The sequence below is a fragment of the Schistocerca cancellata genome, chromosome 1 (assembly GCF_023864275.1).
Source record: "Schistocerca cancellata isolate TAMUIC-IGC-003103 chromosome 1, iqSchCanc2.1, whole genome shotgun sequence".
Classification (NCBI taxonomy): domain Eukaryota; kingdom Metazoa; phylum Arthropoda; class Insecta; order Orthoptera; family Acrididae; genus Schistocerca; species Schistocerca cancellata.
The window spans coordinates 506480855-506503732 of NC_064626.1; positions in this window are offsets into that span (position 1 = coordinate 506480855).

Sequence of the window (22878 nt, forward strand, 5' to 3'; positions counted from 1 at the left end):
TGGTGTACGGCCAGTGTAGGAGATCGCTCCCCACACCATGATGCCGGGTGTTGGCCCTGTGTGCCTCGGTCGTATGCAGTCCTGATTGTGGCGCTCACCTGCACGGCGCCAAACACGCATACGACCATCATTGGCACCAAGGCAGAAGCGACTCTCATCGCTGAAGACGACACGTCTCCATTCGTCCCTCCATTCACGCCTGTCGCGACACCACTGGAGGCGGGCTGCACGATGTTGGGGCGTGAGCAGAAGACGGCCTAACGGTGTGTGGGACCGTAGCCCAGCTTCATGGAGACGGTTGCGAATGGTCTTCGCCGATACCCCAGGAGCAACAGTGTCCCTAATTTGCTGGGAAGTGGCGGTGCGGTCCCCTACGGCACTGCGTAGGATCCTACGGTCTTGGCGTGCATCTGTGCGTCGCTGCGGTCCGGTCCCAGGTCGACGGGCACGTGCACCTTCCGCCGACCACTGGCGACAACATCGATGTACTGTGGAGACCTCACGTCCCACGTGTTGAGCAATTCGGCGGTACGTCCACCCGGCCTCCCGCATGCCCACTATACGCCCTCTCTCAAAGTCCGTCAACTGCACATACGGTCCACGTCCACGCTGTCGCGGCATGCTACCAGTGTTAAAGACTGCGATGGAGCTCCGTATGCCACGGCAAACTGGCTGACACTGACGGCGGCGGTGCACAAATGCTGCGCAGCTAGCGCCATTCGACGGCCAACACCGCGGTTCCTGGTGTGTCCGCTGTGCCGTGCGTGTGATCATTGCTTGTACAGCCCTCTCGCAGTGTCCGGAGCAAGTATGGTGGGTCTGACACACCGGTGTCAATGTGTTTTTTTTTCCATTTCCAGGAGTGTACATTTTAAGAAATTTCGACACTTAGAAACAACAATTCATTTATAATCCACAGATGAACGCACTGCTGAACTACTAGACAGACACACTAGGTAGCATTCTAGTAGTTTACAACAATAACGCAATTATTTTAACTCAATTTGTGAGAGAAAGTATGTAATTGGGCAATAAGTGCAGACTCACATTTACTGTATCACATTATGTTTAATACAAAAAAAGAAAAAAAAGTTATGGAGATTAAAAGACAGCGGATGCCCTCTCAGGTATTCAACTTCACCAAAACATTTGTAAGAAGAGTGGTTCAAGTCTTGATTAACCACTCCAATTTTTAGGGACTATAGAAAGGAATTTATGGTACAAATAACTAAAATGTCTTAGTTAACGTAATTATAATATGTCATGAAATGGATCACAAATTATTGTAAAGCATGAATTTACATTAAACGAAGCGAAAAACCTTTCACTTCTCAGAAGTGGGAGAAATTGAACTATACCACTTTCGTTCTCAGCGGCTTATGTGAGAAAAAGGCTAGAGCTCAGAAGATCAGGTGAATTGTAAGGCAGGATAATGACATAAAACTGGCAAAAAATTTCACCATAATTCTGGCCAACGCCACAGTGGACGTGAAACACGATAAGAAGATCGTCGAGGCCCCTCTTACTCACAGTTCACCCCTTCTCTTGATGTTTCTGCGGTGGAGTTCAGAACCGCGACTTCCGTAGTTGGAATCACGCGGTTTTGCTGTTTTTGGCCCAAGGAAACATTTCATACACTCCGGCGCTCAGAATTGAAAGGAAAGGCGTCAACGGAACTACCCCTTCGCCTGAGGCGTTGATTCACACACACTTGGCGGTCGAATGCGACAGTTTGTATTGGCATGAGCAGCAGGACGACGTTCTCGACAACCTTCCAAATGTTCAGATGTGTGTGAATTACTAAGGGGCGAAAACTGCTAAGGTCATCGGTCCCTAGACTTACACACTACTTAAACTAACGTAAACTACGTTCGTGGAGGTACGTACCGTCTGTGCAACTAAATGAAGGCAGTTTGTTTATTGCCATACGAGTCTCGCTTCCTTTAATTAAGAAGCATCATCAGTGGCCTGAAATACGTGTTTTCTTTCATACATATAACAAACGTATTACGTGGCAGATATAATATGCTACTATATTACATTTTGTCGTGTTTTTCTCTTGCTTTTTTAGGTTAGAAGCAACTTTTGTATCACAAGTTCCGTACTGTGAAAGTGTCGTTAGATGTTACTTGCGATTTCCAGCTCTGTTGACTCATGTGTATGGTCCTGAAGATGTATTTGCTAGTTTTCATACTCCAGCTGGTCGCTTTCTGGCGTCTTTCATCCACAATTGTCACATCACATGTATCACTTGTACTTTCTATTTTGTGATCATCATATGTGTGTTTATGGTCAGTAGTGTTGCCAACTGTTGTTGACTGTATGTCCGTCTTTTATTTGTGTTGTGTTTGATGTTTTTCATCTGTTGTGTGTGTATGTGTCAGAGAGAGAGAGAGAGAGAGACAGAGAGCATGTTTGTGTATGTTGCTGTGTGTTTTATTTTTTATTTTTTTATATAAGTGCATATATGAGTATGTGTGTTTTGTCTTTATTTATTTATTTATTGTTAATAAATGGTACACTCTTACTTACAGACACAAAGATACACACAAAATAGCAAATATACTAAAGACACAGGGATTGCACATAGCTTACAGAACAAGAAACACACTCAAGTCATATTTACAAACCAGATAAATACCAAGGAGCAGCTATATACCAACAAAAGTGTCAAGAATGTAAATCAGTATATCTGGAGATGACAAGCAAGAACTTTAAAACTACATATAAAGAACATATAAGAAGTTGGAAGTATGAAAATAGCCATTCCAAAAAATGGTTCAAATGGCTCTGAGCACTATGCGACATAACTTCTGAGGTTATCAGTCGCCTAGAACTTATTAAACCTAACTAACCTAAGGACATCACATACATCCATGCCTGAGGCAGGATTCGAACCTGCGATCGTAGTGGTCGCTCGGTTCCAGACTGTAGCGCCTAGAACCACACGGCCACTCCGGCCATAGCCATTCCACCTTCTCCGAACACCTGATAAAACATGGATATGAACCATCCAACGTGGGATGTGACATGACAGTTATCAGAGTGAATAATCACAACAAAAAGCTCCAAACATTTAAAGAAAACTTTCACAGACAAAGAGCCATTGTAATGGAAAAGAAAGTGCTCAAAGACCAATCCATATAAACAATAACTCTCTGATCACGATAGCCACCAAAACAATAACAAACTGAAAAGTAACTGGGATAAATAATTGATGAATCTCCTTCCCCTTTTCTCTCTCTCTCTCTCTCTCTCTCTCTCTCTCTCCACACACAAACACACACACACATACAAACTCAAACTCATATACTCATATTTATTAATTCAAAAAAATACATTTTCACACAGCAAAAGCACACACACACACAAAACAATTCAAAAACATAAAATACAACACAAACAAAAGACAGACAAAAACACAACAACAGCTGGCATCACTACACACCATAAATACACATATGTTGATCACAAAATAGAAAGTGCAAATCATACAAGCGATGTAACAAATTTGGGTGAAATAACGCCATAAAGCGGCCATCTGGAGTATAAAAACTAGCAAATACATCTCCAGGACCACACACAAGAGTTAACAGCGCTGGAAATCGTAACACCGAACAATACATTCACAGTACGGAACGTGTGATACAAAAGTTGCTTCTAACCTAAAAAAAAAAACATTTGTTTGTTATATGTATGAAAGGAAATGTATTTGAGGCCACTGATGATGCTTCCCGATTAAAGGAAGCGAAACGCGTATGGCAATAAACAAATTGCCTTCAACTAGTTGCATAGACCTCCACGAATTTAGATCAACTAAAGGAAAGGCGGAAAAGAGGGAAAAAATAACGTTAACTAACTTACACTAAGGACAACACACACCCGTATGCCCGAGGGAGGACTCGAACCTCCGGCGGGAGGGGCCTCGACAACCTTTGACATTGCTGATACAGACCGGGCGATTCAGTCCTTCTCTAAGGTCCACTTGAACCTGCAACCACATTGAACGTGATGGCATGTTCTTGGAGTGTAGCACGACCACAATATTTACTTTGGTTTTCATAGTGTAACAACATGGAATCGTTCGAAACCTTTCAAAGAAATCTGAGCGTGATCAGAAACAGAAAAGGATATTTATGGTTTTCCAGACCCGTTTCGCGCCTTTGTGTGTGACCACAGAGGAGGGAAACTGATCATCCATGCGTCAATAAAACGGAGAAGGTCCCTCTAATGAAATCCGTCCTCCAGTTTGGTAGCACCCTCGGTGTCCACCATGCACCTTTGTTGTGCACTTTAAAAATGTGCCTGCACAGAGACACCCTTTTACTGTTCCGTAGGCGTCACTGTGACAGGGTAACCATTTCGACACAGATCAGCTAAGTGGTGCTACGTCTCACAACTGGCGCAGGCTGGCCGCGTACGAAATCTAAGGTGTGTCAGAAGGCATCCCTGTCACGCCCTTGACCCTTTCATTTTGTTGCGCTGTGTAGTTTCAGTGATAACCTGACAAAATCAGTGTTTTTGTTATTGTTTGGCTTTTACTATTCCATTCGCGTCACAACAGTAAATATATGTTCTGTTTCCTCTTATAGAATGTCATGTGTGGGCTTCGATTTACGAATTGACTGTTTTCAAAGCAACGTTTCTGTTCGTAAGAGAGCACTGTAGCCGCCCTCCGTACTTCATGTTAGTGTGAAAGTTAGCCTGGCGATCAGGTCTTCTTGGAAAGTTTTAGTTACTGAAAGTGTCGCAGATAAACACTGTTCCACTGTCAGCCACATGAATTGTAGACTTCCAACTAACGTTGTTCAACAGATATACAAGTGAGAAGTCGTTGGTTCGAGTCTCAATCACAACAGAACATCCTGGGAAGCTTGTGAAACGGTTTAAAATTTGCGTCCTTATACCACTACCACTTCACTCTGAAAGAAACCAGGGTTCGAACGTCGTCTGTCCATTTGCATTTAGGTGTTCGTTATACCACTTCTGATAATAATGGAACGATTTGTCTAACAAGATCAGTGTTGTTCGCTTTCGGAATTCCTTATTTGGCCCCGAGTTTATGCTTCACCTCTAATGATCTCGACTTCGATGGGACGTGAATTTGGAAACTGACTTAGCCATAAGCTTTTAATATCAAATCGATCATCAGTCACACGAGTGTGCGACTAGCCGCGCTCTGTTGACGGATCGTACATAGCCATAAAATAGAGCACATTGCGTACTCAACATATATCTGTGTTCATGCATATAACGTAGTACAGCCGCAGTAAATACAGTAAGCACGTGAGAAAACTGAGTGGAATTACAGCTTAACTTTTTTCGAATTGCTGAAATGAAATTTATTTCCATCTTTGGTGATCGTCTGGGGAATCTTCGATAATTTTACTGAAGGCGACCTATATCTTGACCAGTATTCACTGAAAGGTTAGAAACAATAACAACAACAGCAACAAAACCAATAATAATAATAACAATAATAATAACCATTTTGTTCCAAACGCCTCGTACCTTTTTATTGTAGTTTACTGACATGAATTTAAAGCTGGTAACTCCTGGGTTATTTATATTTCTCTGTCTCTGTTATTTAATGTTATCGCTATAATTATAGGTATCTATGTCATAAATAAAGCGTTCTCATAAACATGCAGTTACTGCATGTATTGTTTTGTGAGTCACTATTAGTATGAAAATGAGCGCATATAGTTTGGAATAGCAAGATCAAATGTTTGGTGGTGAAGACATCAGCTTGTTGATCACAACGTATTTTACGCTGACATCTCCTCAGATTACTTTCATTTAGATCAGTTCATTTACCAGACTAGACTGAGATGCATAATTTAATTGTTATTACTACTGGAATTACTGTTTGCATCATATGTCGGCAACATCAGTCCTGCCACCAAACTGACAGAACGATCTTGTTTTCCCTGGTAAGCTTTTGGCTTACCGAGTCAGCAAAATTCAGACAAAAATGGAAATTGTTTGTCGTGGAACCCACCGAATATTCCATCAGGGTTCGTAGAACCCTCTGAATAGGTGGCTCTTCAAGGAATCAGTTCGTCTATACTATCTACCAACAGTTTTTTAAACAAGGTGGTGCTTTTTAGAAATGTCTATAGCGATGAGGTATTTCTGTTGATACGAAATTGGTCAGCCGTTTGATGGAAAAGGTGACAATTTTACTTAACATTTATAATCAGAAAAGGAACGATACTACAGTTTAATTGGGTTAATGACATTCTATATGCTTCCTCACTAACTATGAGAGCTCTCATTTGGCATTTAGGGAGTTGGTGTAAAGTGTAGCTCGGACAAAGACATTCTTTCTCCGTGTGTCTTCCTTCTAGAATGCTGAAAATGTAAATAGTAACTTTCCCGTTCTCATTTCATAAATGTTCTATTTATAAATTGCATTTACCAGACTTGCATGTTTGTCGGTGGTTTTGTATAATGTGGAGTGGGGAAGTTAATTTATGATGTCCGTAACTATAATCCCACAAAAGTAATTACTTAATGGAAGAAAATGAGGTCAGAGTACTATGGTTTTTACATGTTGCAGGTAAACAAAACGCCAGGTATTGTACTTTTACTATTTCAAAGTCAGGCTTTCACGATCTGTCTAACAGATTTTGTACAAAGGTGTCGGCTTTTTTCTACACACGAGAATCACGCAGTTACTTTATTACAAGAACATTATTGGAAAATGCTTCGTAAATCCGTTGCAAATAATTGAACATAAGAGAACGGAAAATGGAAATTTATTGCAGCTTTTCTCTGATTTTGTTGTCCCGTGATAGACAGTTAGCGCTTAGTTCCGGCTGAGAACGCAGTACATAGTACGAACGAATGTTCCTGCCACAAAGGAATATCAATATAACACGTACGCATTGCAGGTATCTATATTGGGGTTTGTCGGCCACCAGTTTATGTGGTATTCGCCCTTATGCAAGACTCTTTGGCAGTTTGGAGCAGTGTAGCAATTCTAAAACTGTGTGAGCACAGGACAAAAGAATGAGGAACATGTATAAAAAGACAACTGTCAGAGACTCATTGCTTTCATTTCATGCTGGGAGGGTCAGTTATATAAGTCACTGTAGCTCTTCCTCTTCGAGAAGCCGATCAGGCACTGTCAGTTACAGTCTTTTTACTTCATTACTGCAGGATTTTTCCAAAATTTTCCTTTCCTCTTTCGATCGCTACCGCACAAATTTCAAATTATTTGTATCAAACGTGTAGGGGTGATTTTATTTAATCGTGTCCAAGCCACAGACAACCCACATATTACATATACACACAAATACAAATACAATACACATATGTATAAATAAAACAAACCCAAAATGGGGAGTCACATTAAAATATAAAGACAAACATAGTATATATATCATATCACGTCCCGCCAAAATTCAGCGCATTTAACTGCCACTGCCGTAGCGTTTGCCAGATCTTCTTTCCTGCACACTTCCCCCATTTTGCTTTATTCCAGGAGGTGGTCCATTGTCTGGGTCTGTCCGCACTGGCACGTGTCCGTCCCTTCTCGGTATCCCCATTTACACATGTTTACGTTGCATCTGCCCACCCCAGTTCGTAGGCGGTTGAGGGTTCTCCATAATGGCCATTTTAGTTCATTTCCAGAGGCCAATTGTTCGTTGGGTGAGATTAGAGGTGCCTGGTCTCCCGTAGGCAGTGTTGCTTGCCATTTTGACAATCTGGCCTTTTGTTTTGAGGTTTCGAGCGGTTGAACTGAGGTGAGGAAACTCCGTCTTGATTTTAGACGTGTGTGTGGAGGGTTTTGTCCGAAGGGAGGATGGCGCTGGTCGCGCAGCTGCTTGAGGCGCTCTGCTTCGCTTGCTATAGCTCGTCTGATGTTGGGTGGGGCTATGCCACTAAGCAAATAAAGTTGGCTAACCGGGGTGGGTCTTAAGCATCCCGTGATTACGCTACAGGCATCGTTCAGCAGAGGATCCACTCGTTTCGCATGCGCTGATCTTTCCCAAACTGGGGCAGCGTATTCAGCAACCGAGTAGCAGAGTGCAAGTGCCGACGTACGTTAAGTATGTGGGTCGGCACCCCATTTTGTGGAGGTGAGCTTACTCAGGAGGTTGTTTGTTGTTGATAGTTTCCCCCTGACCTTGTCTACATGATGTCTGTAAGTAAGTGTGCGATCAAGGGTGACGCCTAAATAACAAGGAGTGTTGCTGAACGCGATTAGTTGGTTGTTCCACGTGATGTTTAGGGTATGTTTGGGGGGTGATTAGATAACGTCTTAGGGAACAACTTTTGTTAGAGGCCATTTGTTCGCCGAGGCTTCCCTGTGACGTTTAGTATTCGCCAGTTATGGGACGACGAGATTTCACCGAACTATCAGCATCTTCTAACAACATGCGTTGCGTGCCACCTACCCCATTACAAACTGACATATTTTAAAAAATAAAACTCCAGAAAAATCCTCAGAAGCGAATCAGGAACTTTAATTTTGATCGCCGTACCTCCTTACACACACACACACACACACACACACACACACACACACTCACACACACACACTGTTGTTGTTGTGGTCTTCAGTCCTGAGACTGGTTTGATGCAGCTCTCCATGCTATTCTATCCTGTGCAAGCTTCTTCATCTCCCAGTACCTGCTGCAACCTACATCCTTCTGAATCTGCTTAGCGTATTCATCTCTTGGTCTTCCCCTACGATTTTTACCCTCCACGCTGCCCTCCAATACTAAATTGGTGATCCCTTGATGCCTCAGAACATGTCCTACCAACCGATCCCTTCTTCTGGTTAAGTTGTGCCACAAACTTCTCTTCTCCCCAATCCTATTCAATACTTCCTCATTAGTCACACACACTAGAGCCTGATTATTGGTAACACACAAGGGGTACATACACAGCAGAGTGCCTAGCCCTGCCGTCTCTCACGAGGATGAACAGTAGAAAAGAAAGCTTGGCGTCCCCGGGAAGCTTCAACGAACATTTCGTCTCTAACAAATGTTCAAATGTGTGAATTCCTAAGGGACCAAAGTGCTGAGGTCACCGGTCCCTAGACTTACACACTAATTAAACTAACTTAAACTAAGGACAACAAGTGTATTCATGCCCGAGGCAGGACTCGAACCTCAGGCGGGAGGGTCGTCTCTAACAAAAGTTGTTCCCTACGATGTGATCTGTCACTCCTAGACGTTTGATGCAATCCTAGTATGATACTAGAGATGGCTTTCTAGTGAAAGGGTGTGATCTTTAGTGTAAGGTGTGTTTCTGTTTCTGTGGAATTCATAAGAACAGCGTAGTCTTCGTGTGCTTGCCCACATTCTCTGAAGTTTTAAACATTTCCTCATCGACAATACATCAGTGATTTCATTAGAGTTTTTGGGATTGTAAAGGCCGATGGATAAATTAATAATCAAACAATACAGGGAAAGGTAATTTTTCTTGCGTGTGTGTTTTGCGAGTTCCTATTAGTGCTGAGGGATTATCGCACTGAAGGTATTCTTGAAGTAGACGTACTGCTGCATTAGCTCTGTCAATGCACTGTCTCGTTAATTATCAGAGATTTATCTCATCGTCGCTTCTCATTTAATAGCGTAACATAAAATAGCCTCTACTTTGTCGGGAGTGGTTTTGTAGAATCTATCACCATTTTCCGGATCGTACGTAGACATTGCGCATGACCACAGTGAGCGATAGCGATCGAGTATTGTACAGAATTTCCTTAATCTAACCAGCCAAAGCCTGATCTTTAATCTAGCCTTTTCCCTTTACTCGTGGTCGGCTTTCCTATCCTTACGGAGCCAGATATCCTCATGGTATGTATCATCTTCACTAAGGCTTAGCATCGACATAAGTCTTTGGATACTTTTCAAACAGATGGTTTAATGTCTTTATCTCCTCTCCTCTTTGTTTCCATGAGAAGGCACTTGGTCGCCAGGTCTTCGTGTTGTGTGACCGTATCGTCCCTGGGGACTTTAAAACTGCCTCTTATGCATTCATTTCGCACTTTGTCTTTCAGTGTTACTCCTCCCTCCCATCGTAACACGGGCGTTTCTCTTGAACAGAGCTTCTGTTCGTGGGTCTTCTTCATATCCAGACATCACTATCATACAATACCGTTGGTCTTTCAAATGTTGTATAAATTCTGTCTTTGGTTTTCGTGGGCATTTTTGCGTCACGGAGAATCCATGAAAGCTTAAGCCACTTGTTCCAACCAGATTTTATTCTGTGACGTGTCTGCTTTAGCTGATCCGTCCTCTGATTTTAATGATCCTAGATACTTAAGAGTTTTAACTCTTGGAAGTGTGACGTTACCAAGACTGATAGCTGTTCTTTCTGTGGAGTTGGGACTCAATCTGTACATCATGAACTTGGTCTTTGTTCTACTCATGACTAAGCTGTTTGTTTCAATTGCCTTTTCCCACTCCTCAAAAAGTAAAATCGTAATGATCAAGATTATTTCTGATGTGAGATACAAACCAACTGACTGTAGATGAAACGGTCGTCATTTGGAGAGTCGACCAAGAAGACAATCCAGCTTGCGGCTCCAGCAACCCTCTGCAGTTCAGTAAAACAGTGCCAAGAAAAGTGCGCCGTCCCCCCTCCCCCTCTCGCACGCTGATCGTTGGCTGAGATGAGGGGAGTGTGCAAGCAGCGAGACGCAGTGGAGCAGAGTGGCCGCACGCAAACTGGGCAGCATCGCCGCCTCGCCCACAGATATATCAGCCGATAGGCGGCAGCGGGAATGTGCGGAACGCAGACCAGCTCCGTACTGGCGTACACTGGGAACGCGGCCCTCTCTTTTTCCCACCCATTTTCCCAGACGACTCCAAAAGCGCTGCTACACTGCTCGCGATCAACTTTATCCCCTTGGTGCTTTGCTCTAGGTGTTTCGTAAATAGCACGACACCGTGTGTATTATCTAGAACTGACAAATAGATACGAGTACTAAAATCCAGTACTGACAGAAATGGTAGGTGTTACACCACGAAAAGCTTCTCCGAACGCTACCAAGCTACTACTCCATTTACATCCCTTTGGGATATTTTGGATTCCAGTTTCACCCCTGAAGCGACTTTTCAGTACAGAAGAAAGCTATTGCTAGGTATGAAGAATGGAGTGAGTATATTATACCTGCGGGTTTGTCTGCCGTTACTGCAATTATTATTCCCCATGGGAACATCAGCAGGCAGATCACAATGACAATTGGCTGTAGTAATATGATGGCAGAAGGAATACTGACGAGACAGACTCAGGGCAACAGTGTGGCAAGGCGACCAGTCACGGCTCCTGCCAGAAGGACTATACCACCAGAGGATCGTCGGACTGTTCTACAAGCTCTGGTGAACACACAAATGACAGCAGCTGAAATCCAGGTATATGTTAACAGGCAAATATCACCACGATCCACCGGGAACAAATTACTGGGAGTTGGGCTGAGATATCGAGTTACCATGCGTCGTTTATGCCCCCACCACACCACAGGCAACAAAGACTTGCATGTCGTCTTCGTGACGAATCTCGTTTCTATTTGTGGTGGTTAGATAGTCGCCAGTAAACGCAAACGTGACCCTCGATTATCTAGTGAAAGGTCACAGGACGCAGCGTTTCTCGAGACCCAAACCTCTCCAACTCTTGGAACCAGACTTGGGAACATACTGTACATGACAACAGGGATGATTCGGTAATTGTTGAAGGGAGATTTAACGATCGCCGACATGTGTCAAAAATGGTAAACACTGTTGTCATGTTCTTCGCTACCAAATGGAACATATCAACAGGATAATGCGAGACCTTATAGAGCATGACGCGGCCACAGCGGCTGTACCTGCCAGACCACATCATACACTAAGCTACCGAAATAAAAATAATTTTACAGTTTCAATCACAGATTCAAACTGCCTACGAATTTCTGGACTCATTGGTAATAATATGTGAACGGTCGGATTATTAATAAACAATTCGTCAAACTAATAAATCATTTTATGTCATTGCATTAATTTTTCCCAGCCAGTTAGTATCACTGAGGAAATGTCTACATGTAGGACTGTCAAATAGAGCCGGCAAAGGAATTTTCACATATCCATTTGTTTGATGTAGAAAGTGCTCAAAATGACGAATTTCTTTTACACTTCTTGACTGTTGCATTTGAATGTTATCTGATGTCACGTGGTGGCACAGGATTACCAGTTCTCCCTAGCTCGGGGAATTCGCCCTCAAACAGGTGTCCCAGCCTCAGAGTACAAGACACTCGGCCTCCCGGCGGAGCGTAGCTGCACCAACGGTTCGTTCCCTCCCCCTGTCGTGTTGGCTGCGGATATCTACTTGTTAACTGCGGACGCACTCTACGGTCTGGTGCCCAAATTTACAAATAGGACCCCTCAGTCACATTCCTTTTTGGTTGTGATCTCAGACGCCATCACATCGCGGACAGTAGTATTGCAGAAGTTTCCGCCATTTCGTGTACAAGTGATGTTTCTATTACCTTGTCAGCATCCTTGTGTTACGGCGGTCCTTATAGGTTAGCATGATTCGCTGTCGGAAACTTGCAGCAGTCACGTTGGCTGCTACTGTGCAATTACACCAATTGGACAGCGAGCATCCTAAATCGCGATCTTACAAAATATAATGAGATAAGCTCTTTCGTTCGCCCGCTCCGCCTGTTTCCATAATTCGGATCTCATGGCTATCTCTTACGTTTCGCTGGTTTAACCATTCTCGCTTTCTCTTGGGACTGGACGCATTATCGTTACCGATAAGGTGCTTTTCTAAGTGATTTCATGTATTATTTCTTGTCCTGTAGCGTGGTAGCTTCGTGCCAAATCTCTCAGATTAAACAGTACACTACAGAAAACTTGTAACACGGCTACCTCCCAATCGTGTATTTTAATGTACAATATATACCTAATTTACCTCATTACTGCCTATAATGTTCTGTAACATTCCAAACGATCCATTATTATTACATGAAGTTTTCAATTAAGCTATGAAACGCATTCTGAGAGAAGAAGTCCGACGCATTTACGGTCAAGGGAACGCAAGCCAGCAGGTGAGTCTATCTTCCGGTCTTGTAGGGAAAGGTTACAGACAGCAGCACTTCATACCACTACAGTCACACTGGTCTACCCATTGTATTGTATTGTATTGTATGTTAACCGGGGGCCTAGCAACGACGGAGAGGCTCCGTCCCCGCTGCAGCGGCAGTCGTCCACAACCCCACGACGACTACTGCAGTCCACTTCACCCATTCGCCGTTCCACACCGAAACACTCTTTCAAGGTCATTATGCGGTTCGTCCCCCGGTGGATCCCACTAGGGAACGTCTCACACAAAACGAGTGTAGCCCCTATGTTTACGTGGTAGAGTAATGGTGGTGTACGCGTACGTGGAGAACTTGTTTGCGTAGCAATCGCCGACATAGTGCAGTTGAGGCAGAATAAGGGGAACCAGTCCGCATTCGCCGAGGTAGATGAAAAACCGCCTAAAAACCATCCACAGACTGGCCGGCTCAACGCACCTGACACAAGTCCGCCAGGCGTATTCGTGCCGGGGACCAGGCGCTCCTTCCCAGTCCGGAAAGCCGTGCGTTGGCTGACCGGACGTGCCTATCTACCCATAGACCTGATAGCTGCAAGTGGACCTGCAACGATTAAAATGTGAAAAATAAAAACATGCTAAATAATATTAGCCTCTATGGTATGAGGGTAAGTGTCGTTCCGTTTGTCTGTGGCTCGGAGCTTCCGTAGCATCGGTCGTAATCACACTCTTGGCGCAGCCAGAATCCACGCTCTTTGGGTGATGTGTGGCGCGTGAGACAAGTTACACGAAGAACTGCTTCCCAGATGTAATCATAAATGTTTATTGGTGGATCCGGATTAACTCTTTGCAGTGCTGTGCGTGTAAAACAGCCCAAACAAGTGTCACCGACCTCGCTTCGACCTGCGAGCCAGAGTTAAATGTCTCACCGCTCCAACGGCAATAATTATAAGCCCTGCAGCAGTCAAATTACTACCACAAAAATTTCAAAATCCGACCACTGGGCTGGAAAATGTTCACCACTAACTGTTCATAAACTTGCTCGTACACCACCGATAATCTCCTCGACAACATGTCAGAAAAACAGTTTACGTTCAATAGGGAAAAAGTCACAAAAAACACCACAATAAAATTTCTATAGAAACGAATATAATTTGTTGGTTTCAATAAAAACCTCACCAAGTCCGTCTCGTTCACTAAACACGTCCGTTAAAGTAGTTATTCCGCTCTGCAGCCTCTGCCATTTGAGCGTATGCTCGCTAGCTAAGTGGCAACATTCATCTAGATAAACCGGAATGACTCTACCCGAAATGTGCTCCCGATTACGAGAACGCACTTACAGATTCTGCAGGGAATAATTCGGTTGATTACGAAGGACCAACTTGTCTAGCCTTATGAAGTACACTAGTGAGACAACACCTCTGCCCCAGACTTCAGCACCCCAGGACGGATGCCAGCCTGCTTCTCAGTTTTGCGAGCTCCAGACCGTTCAGAGAAATTATTTAATATTGGAACCTTGCAGCCAATCAGGATCAATAGCACGATGTAGGTATTTTAACAATTTCCGATACCTTTCTACAGTTCTTCTTTAAATTTATCAGCAAAGGTTGTTGGAAAATAGTGGCCCTCACGAGCGAGTTACTCGCCTTTGAAGTCAGATCACTCAGCTCTGACCACCACCCATTTAGGAGAATTCTGGAAAGACCTGTTCATAATCCTGTTTTACTCTCGATTTTTATTTGTATTTATTACTGTTATCATAAAAAGCGTGGGAAGGAAAGGAGAGTAAATTTGGGACTGCAAACAAATTTTTGGCGTATACGAGAACTTCATATATAAAACTAGATAGTTTTATTATTTTATTGTTGACTATTTAGACAGTCACGCTGAGGCCATATTTATTGTAAAATCAGGGAAAGCATTCATTTTTTCAGCATCTCACACGAGTTATCAATGCTGCATTTTTTCATTTATCTAGTTGTTTTAAAGTTACTACAGAAAAACAAATTTGGTTTACATTCTTAGAATGATCTCTCCCATCGCTCAGTACGGCAACAAACCACGTGTAACGCATCATTACGCCCAGCACTAGCGAAAATAGCTGGTGACGTACTCATAATGGAATGTTTTTTTGATGCAGTCTTCTCAGGGTGTGACTTCTTGTTCTCTCTCGATGAGATAACCGTATCCGGCCGGAGTGGCCGAGCGGTTCTAGGAGCTACAGTCTGGAACCGCGCTGCTGCTACCTGTCGCAGGTTCGAATCCTGCCTCGGGCATGGATGTGTGTGATGTCCTTAGGTTGGTTAGGTTTAAGCCGTTCTAAGTTCTAGGGGACTGATGACCTCAGAAGTTAAGTCCTATAGGGCTCAGAGCCATTTGAACCATTTTTGAGATAACAGTAATATAAAGGTCCTCAGTCAAACTCTTTACTTGACGATAATAATAGACATTGCAGGGCTGCAGTAGTGAAGTGCATTTGGGAGGGAGCCATTTCAATATTTACTGCACGATGGCAGTCCTCCTTCATCTTGAAAATACAGTATACTGAACATTACTTCTGTTCATTTGCAGTATATGTAACATAAAACTTGAAGAAATAACGACGTTTCCACAGAGAGAGTCGACCCCACGGCAGTCAGATTACCGTTCTGCGCTCTTTTCGCTGCGCCAGCTGCAGCATGCAAGCTACTAATGCTGCACCCGAGGCCGCGGCGCGTGCATTACGAACGTATGCGAGGCTCGCTTGCTCGCTCAACTCTGCGGAGAACTACGTTTCTACACCTTTTAACTCGTAACTATGTATGTACGTACAACCGATAACTGCATCTTCTACTGGAATCCACGGTTATGGAACCTTATTGTTATTAGTCCTACAATGAACAGAAGTCCATAGGCCTACTTATAATTTGTTACGGCTGTGCTGGTGTACAATGAAATTAAAATCATGCCAAAATGGTTATCAGTTGCATAAGGCACAACTTCTTGTATGAAATGGGGACTGTTAAGCAGAAGAGACTAAATGCTATAAACAAGCCGTTACCCAAAAATGGTTCAAATGGCTCTGAGCACTATGGGACTTAACTTTAGGGTCATCAGTCCCCTGGAACTTAGAACGGCTTAAACCTAACCAACCTAAGGACATCACACACATCCATGCCCGAGGCAGGATTCGAACCTGCGACCGTAGCGGTCGCGCGGTTCCAGACTGTAGAGTCTAGAATCGCTCGGCCAACCTGGCCGGCAGCCGTTACCATTTACATCGAGTATTGATCTAAAATTAAATTTTGTTGTAGTACTGTTAATCAGTAAGACTTCATAACAGCAGATTCCAGAAGAAGTCGCAATTCTCGTTAGTACAAACACGCCCGGCTGCAAGTTAACAGGTTTAGAATCGCATTTTGTCCACAGAGCTGAGCGAACGAGTGAGTTCAGGCCTATCTTCGTGAAGTACGCGCCGCGGCCTGTGTTTGTCGTGGGCCTCGTTGCGCACCAGACTCGCTTCAAATATGCAATTTTTTCTAAACGCTTGACCATCTTGACCTCCCATTTTTGTCACTTTCATTTGATATACCACAAATCTGGATGAAATCGGTGATGACGAGTAGACGCAGTCCCCTTGTAAGATAGCATACTCAACAGCGATTGATAGGGATTACTATGACAAAACTGTTCAAAACAACGTCATCTCTGTGACACTATAACCATTACCCAGCCGACTAACTGATATGTGTTCCACAAGAAACATCATGAGGCCTCAGTATCACATATCATCTTCGAAATAAGGAAGAGACTGCAGATGTAACGTGCTGTAAATGGACAGATCATTGGAGACGGAAAGCCATCTTGGGGTGGAATGAGGCTGCTGAAAGGAACTGGCCGAGATTGTCTTAAGGGACTATCGCGGCATTCGTCTAAAATATTCACCTTTCAGGACGTCCGTAAACGTGCAGTCATTGGTAATATGTTACACCGAGAGGCAATAGTTGTATAATCAACCTACATGCCTACTCCTGCCCCACACCGTCTCAACAGAACGACGCCCAAACAGCAGTCTCCCACAGCCAGCGAACATACCACCCCACTTTTCCCACAAAACAACACACACACTACATTACACTATAAGCGCGGCTCTGTCTTCTCACTTGAAATAAGGAAAAATATCATTTAAAAAATCACTCTGATTTATTTCAAATACTTCGGTGAAGCGAAATATAATTTTAACATTTTTCTCGATTTATCCGTTCATGAAATAGCTATTCGTTCCTCAATCATTGTGCATATCAAACACTGCACACTGCCCAAGTCACTTCTGCATTACATACATAAAGCAAACCGTTTTCTTATCAGAATCTTTGTTCAACTACTAAGAGAATCTTCTTAGTTTCAGAATAAATGTCACAAAATGTAAAATAATATCTTGTACTATACCGGAAGATGAAACAAGAATGAAATGATAGTTTCAAAGAAGTATATAAGATTGAATATCCGTGTAAAAATTTAAACTAAAAATGAAATGTATTTTTTTAGTGATCTAAATTTTTGTCTTACTTAAACTGGTTTTTCCTAGTTCTTACACGAACAAAAGAATTTTTTATTTTAGAAATGTCAGGATCTCGTATTCTTCCATTTTGAGCACAACTTATAGATCTGCAGCTTCATCTACACACGGCGAATCATTGTAAACTGCATGGCAGAAGATAGTTTCTACTGAACCACGCATTACACTCTGCTTATTTTGCATTCCCGGATGTAGCGTGGGAAGAATGAAATGCTTCCGCACCACCGTGGGAACTGCTATCTCCGTAATTTTGCTACACTATCTTTTAGGGATAAACACGTAGCGGGCTGAAGAATAGTCATGGTTTCTACGTTGCAGGATGAGTCTTTGAGTTTTCCTAGAAAGTTCTTGACAGTTGCCGGCCGCGGTGGTCTAGCGGTTCTGGCGCTGCAGTCCAAAACCGCGGGACTGCTACGGTCGCAGGTTCGAATCCTGCCTCGGGCATGGGTGTGTGTCATGTCCTTAGGTTAGTTAGGTTTAAGTAGTTCTAAGTTCTAGGGGACTTATGATCTAAGATGTTGAGTCCCATAGTGCTCAGAGCCATTTGAACCATTTTTTTCTTGACAGTTGTAGGGCGCTTTCTTTCGAGTCCTGCCAGTATGATTTTCCTACATTTCTGTTATACATTCTCGCCAGTCACCAAGTCTGTGAGCATTCTCCTTAGCTTTCCACTATCCATAGCATTTCAAAACCGGATAATCATTACTGTCTCAGTATAAAAAGTGTTGGCATGGGGAAAAGAACGCCCAGATTGTTGGACAGCAGTGGCTTATTTACGATGCATCAGTACGGCTTCCAATAAAGTTCTTATCAGTGCTGTGTGGCATCGCCTTGGTCGTCCCAGGATAATTACGCCACTATTGTTATCACTGGATAGTTTTCTTAACTGTGTGATGATTACTTTCTACATAGCCTTCTAGCAAAGAACATATCGTTGTTAGGTGGCGCAATTCTCAACAATACAGTGTTCTCTTGCAGCGGCCAAGGCCGTTGCTTAGCATTAGTCTGAAACGAGGCGACTGGCGAACAACATGAACGAGCCCATCCCGAGTCACTAAAGGCTTAAGAAACACGTGAAATGCAGCAAGAACACGGAGCAACGAGAGTCAGAAGGTATGCGGTCAATCAATTTCTCAGTTCTGGTATCCAAAACAGAGACGTCAAATCAAGCGCACCTTTTTGCAGACGCGTGACACGAATTCTCACAGGCATGTATATTTAATTAATGTGTGGATCTTTGACACAGCAGTCATGCAATCTATCTATCAATGTTTATCTTAGGCAGTTTGTGTTCGAGGAGTGTGAATTTCAGAATCCATGCAATTATAGGAAAATCGAAATAGAAACTATACATTCTCCTGCGAAGTTTCCGTGTCAAGTTATCTGCTTTCGCTCGTGTAGACATTGTTAGACAAACCTCCTTGGTGTCTTGGGACACACATTTTCCAAGACCAAACCGCAATAAATAATACAATTTTAAAAGCTAGAAGGATTTCGAACATTAAGGTGTATTTTTGTCAGAAACCTTATTTCCTTCTTAAATTATAGGTGATTTATAATAAGAATATAATGCAATCTGAAATTGTTGTTCTGCTTACGTATAATTAAATAATGTGGGTCAACGTTTGCTTTTGTGTCAGTGCCGTTGTACCCTCAATCCCAGTACAGTGTACCTACATTTTCTCAGCTTCTCATCTCCCTACCTCGGCATCGTTAGAGGTCACTGGAATTCGACCAGTGTATAGGATAATTCTTCTCGCTGCCAACTTTGGCGGTCAAATGATACTGTGTGCAATAACCCAGACTCTGTTGCAGTCATTGTTTAATGGTTTGTTTCATTTCGGTGATAAGTAATTTATAGCTTTGAGTATCACTTGTGCACGAACTCTTACGCAATTGTGTATCCCCCCAACCTCTTGAAACAAGTATTAATCGTTCACTTTAGGAAGACTTTGGGAAGAGTACCTGTTTCGATAGGTCGAAAGTCAGTGTATGACATTGGACTGGCATTCACTTATTTCCGGTCGCTGATATGTCACAAACACTGATGGACTGGCACGCTTCTTGTGTTATCCGTAATTGATTTAAAATCATTGCTGTCTGAATTCTGTTCTCATAGTTAATAAAACAGTTAATGCTTGTCATTAGTAATATCAGTTGAAACGTCCCCTTAGAAAAATTATACATGACTGTGCTTAAACTGACACACTATATTTTTAGCGCAACGCAATCTGACTTTCAAAAATCCCTACAAAAGAATGGCCCTGACTAACATTAACCTATACCTTGCACAAATCACTTACCTCACCAAAAATCTTCGTTACTCGAACTACTGCAATACAGCGAGCGCCAATACTGCCAGCTAGATAAAATATTCAAACTACTGAAGGCACTAACTACTGATAGGCATAGTTAGCAAATGAAAGATTTTGATAGAGAAGAAACAATGTATTTACCTTAATAGTGTTCAAAAGTCATAATATATATAGCAGGTCATGACATCCAGTCTTACAAATTTCAAAACTCCGCCATTTCTCTCCCCACATCCACCACTCTGCGACTCACCTCCACCTGCACAACGCTACGCGCTGTTAACAGCCAACTGCCCAACGCTACAATGGCGAGTATTACAACAATGCCAACCAGCCACAGACTGCACACAGCACAGCCAGTGATTTTCATACAGAGCGCTACGTGGCGGCGGCGTAACCAATATAAGAACCTAAACAGCCTACTTACACAGTGACTGCCAGGATTAACCCATCTACTTTCATATTAATTTCTTCTCTTCCCTATTGGCTGTTTTGCTCGTAATATTCTCAGTAGTTCAGCTGCGTATGTGGTGAACCAAGCTGTACGCAGTGCCCAGCCAGGGACTTGGTGTTCGGACTGACCACCCTGCGAATTGCGTGCCGCCTTTCAGAGGAAAGAGGGAGGGGGTGAGACGAGCTCACCGCTCAAAGCAGGAGGCAGATGGGGCCCCGGTCATTGTTAGGACTGGTGTCTGAGTTGCGTTCCTGCAGTTTTTCGCGTTATGCGTCCTGTGCAATATGGGGCACTAGGCTACATTCACAGAAACATACAGTGCCTTCCAGCCAAAAAGAACTATGTTTTGTGCCAACGCGTCGACTTTCGAAAACTCAGGGCCGGGGGAAATCAACGGCAGATAAAGTTCTCAGAGCTACGTGAGCAGCGACAGACCTGCATTTTGGATGGGATTATTCTCTTTGCAGAATGATAAACTGATTTTCTGGTGCCGTTTCTCGACAGCTCAATGACATCTAGCCCAAAATGTTGTACAAGGGATCCTCATTGATTAACCTAAAAAATAGCAGAATAGCAGAAGTCAGGACGCCAGTTTCCGAGAAATGCGCAGCGTATTGGCTGAAGTAGAAAACTCAGCTGAGAATGAGATAGTATCCACAATTGTTTAAGAACTGCATACATGAGTTTGTAATGGTTGGTTAATGTTGTGCAACTTTTTGCAGGAGGGGAGATGTTTTGCTACCAAAAATGTCACTGGACAGCATTTTTCAGAGCGTTTTCGTTGCCGCACGGGAATTGCACAGATGTATAGAGAGGACAAAGAACTCACTGTCTATGGAGAAGGTACTTGCGCTCGGAATATGGTGGAGAATTCACTTCTTCTGGGGATTGTGAGAAGATATTCTTTCCATTATAAGTACATAGTTACAATGCACACAACATCATCTGCTAGCTAAATCTGATCAAATAATTTGCACATCTTTATGTCAAAATGACTTCCATAAGAACTTCTATTATTTTAATACAGCCAAAAAATTGACATGATTGATCGTTTTTACTAATTTTTCTTTATTAATGTCTACTTTTTCCTTTTATTTGTTTCGGGAGACCGGGCCCCTTCATCCTCGAGGGCTCTAGATTGAAAATGCCCCTTCGTGCCGTTGGAATGGGATTGCGCGGCAGTGACGTACAGTTCAGTCTGGTTATCTCTGCAGCTATAACGCACACAACAACGAAACACCTCATAGAACCTAAACAAACGGCTAATGAAGTAAGTCGACTTATACGATAATGTTAGAACAAAAGCGCTGGACGACTGTATCCGAAGTCAGCTGAAAAAATCATTATAATAGTTAGAAAGAAGGGGTGTAAAACTCACGTATTATTCACAATTCTCTCAAAACAAATTCGCAAATCATTTTGAGCTCGCTGAGTGAAATAATAAGTATAAGATTCTGCGGAAGTCGTGATTTTTTCTGTGTGAATATCACGAGACGTAACATAAAATGTTCCTGTTTTCAACGGTAGCTACGTTAACCTGAGTTCCGAAAAAAAAGGAAAAAAAAAGAAATTAAACGCTTTGCTTATTGAAGACAAATACATATATTTCCTTCAGTTGTAGTGACACTGAGTACTGATTACGGTGTCCAGTAAAATATCTATCATAACAAACGTTATAAATGAGAAAAATGCAGCAGGCCGCACAATATGTCCTGACAGAAATACTACTCAACAAATTGTGAACTATCATTAACATACAACGTAACACCTGCGGAAAAAGGAAAATGCGAAAACTGGTTATTTCACTGTGATAAATGTTGTAACCTCCCAACAGAAAAATAATTATAATATTCACATTTAGGGTAACCTCCCAACAGAAAATCTCGTTTAAGTTCCCAATAGAAAAATTTCTTTCCAATAATAAAATTTCAAGTTTTAATGTGACCTTCCATTATATATTGACTGCATATCGAGATTAATACGTTTTGACGTCAGCAGCGCTGCGTCATGGCCCTGTGAAATCATCCTGAATAAACCGAAAAATTCTGACCTAACAATGATGTCGCCGGATAACGCTATCTATATATCTGCTCCTATAAGAAATTTTTGGCACAGCCCAGTGCAATGCTGGCCACTAGATTTTCATTTGTAGGAAAACAACTGATTTTCTTTTGCTTAATCAACATGAGTATGCACTGGAAAAATTCGTAAAATCTTTAAACTCAGATAAATGACTGGCAAAAGTTTTCTTCAGAACAAAAGTTATTATTGAAACATTTCTGAGCTAATAGTAATGAACCCCTTACAATGTGACACATTGAATAACACACGTCTTTGATGTTGATGCAGTTCCTACTACAGTTAACTTTTACATTTTCTTAACTAACCCTCGACACTTTTCACAACGGTGTACAAAAATATTTTCACCGGTATCCCAACCTAACAATTATTGTACAAATTAACTTCAAAACTGTACATTACTGTACTATAAGCATTTTATGGTCACACCACGCTATGGTCTC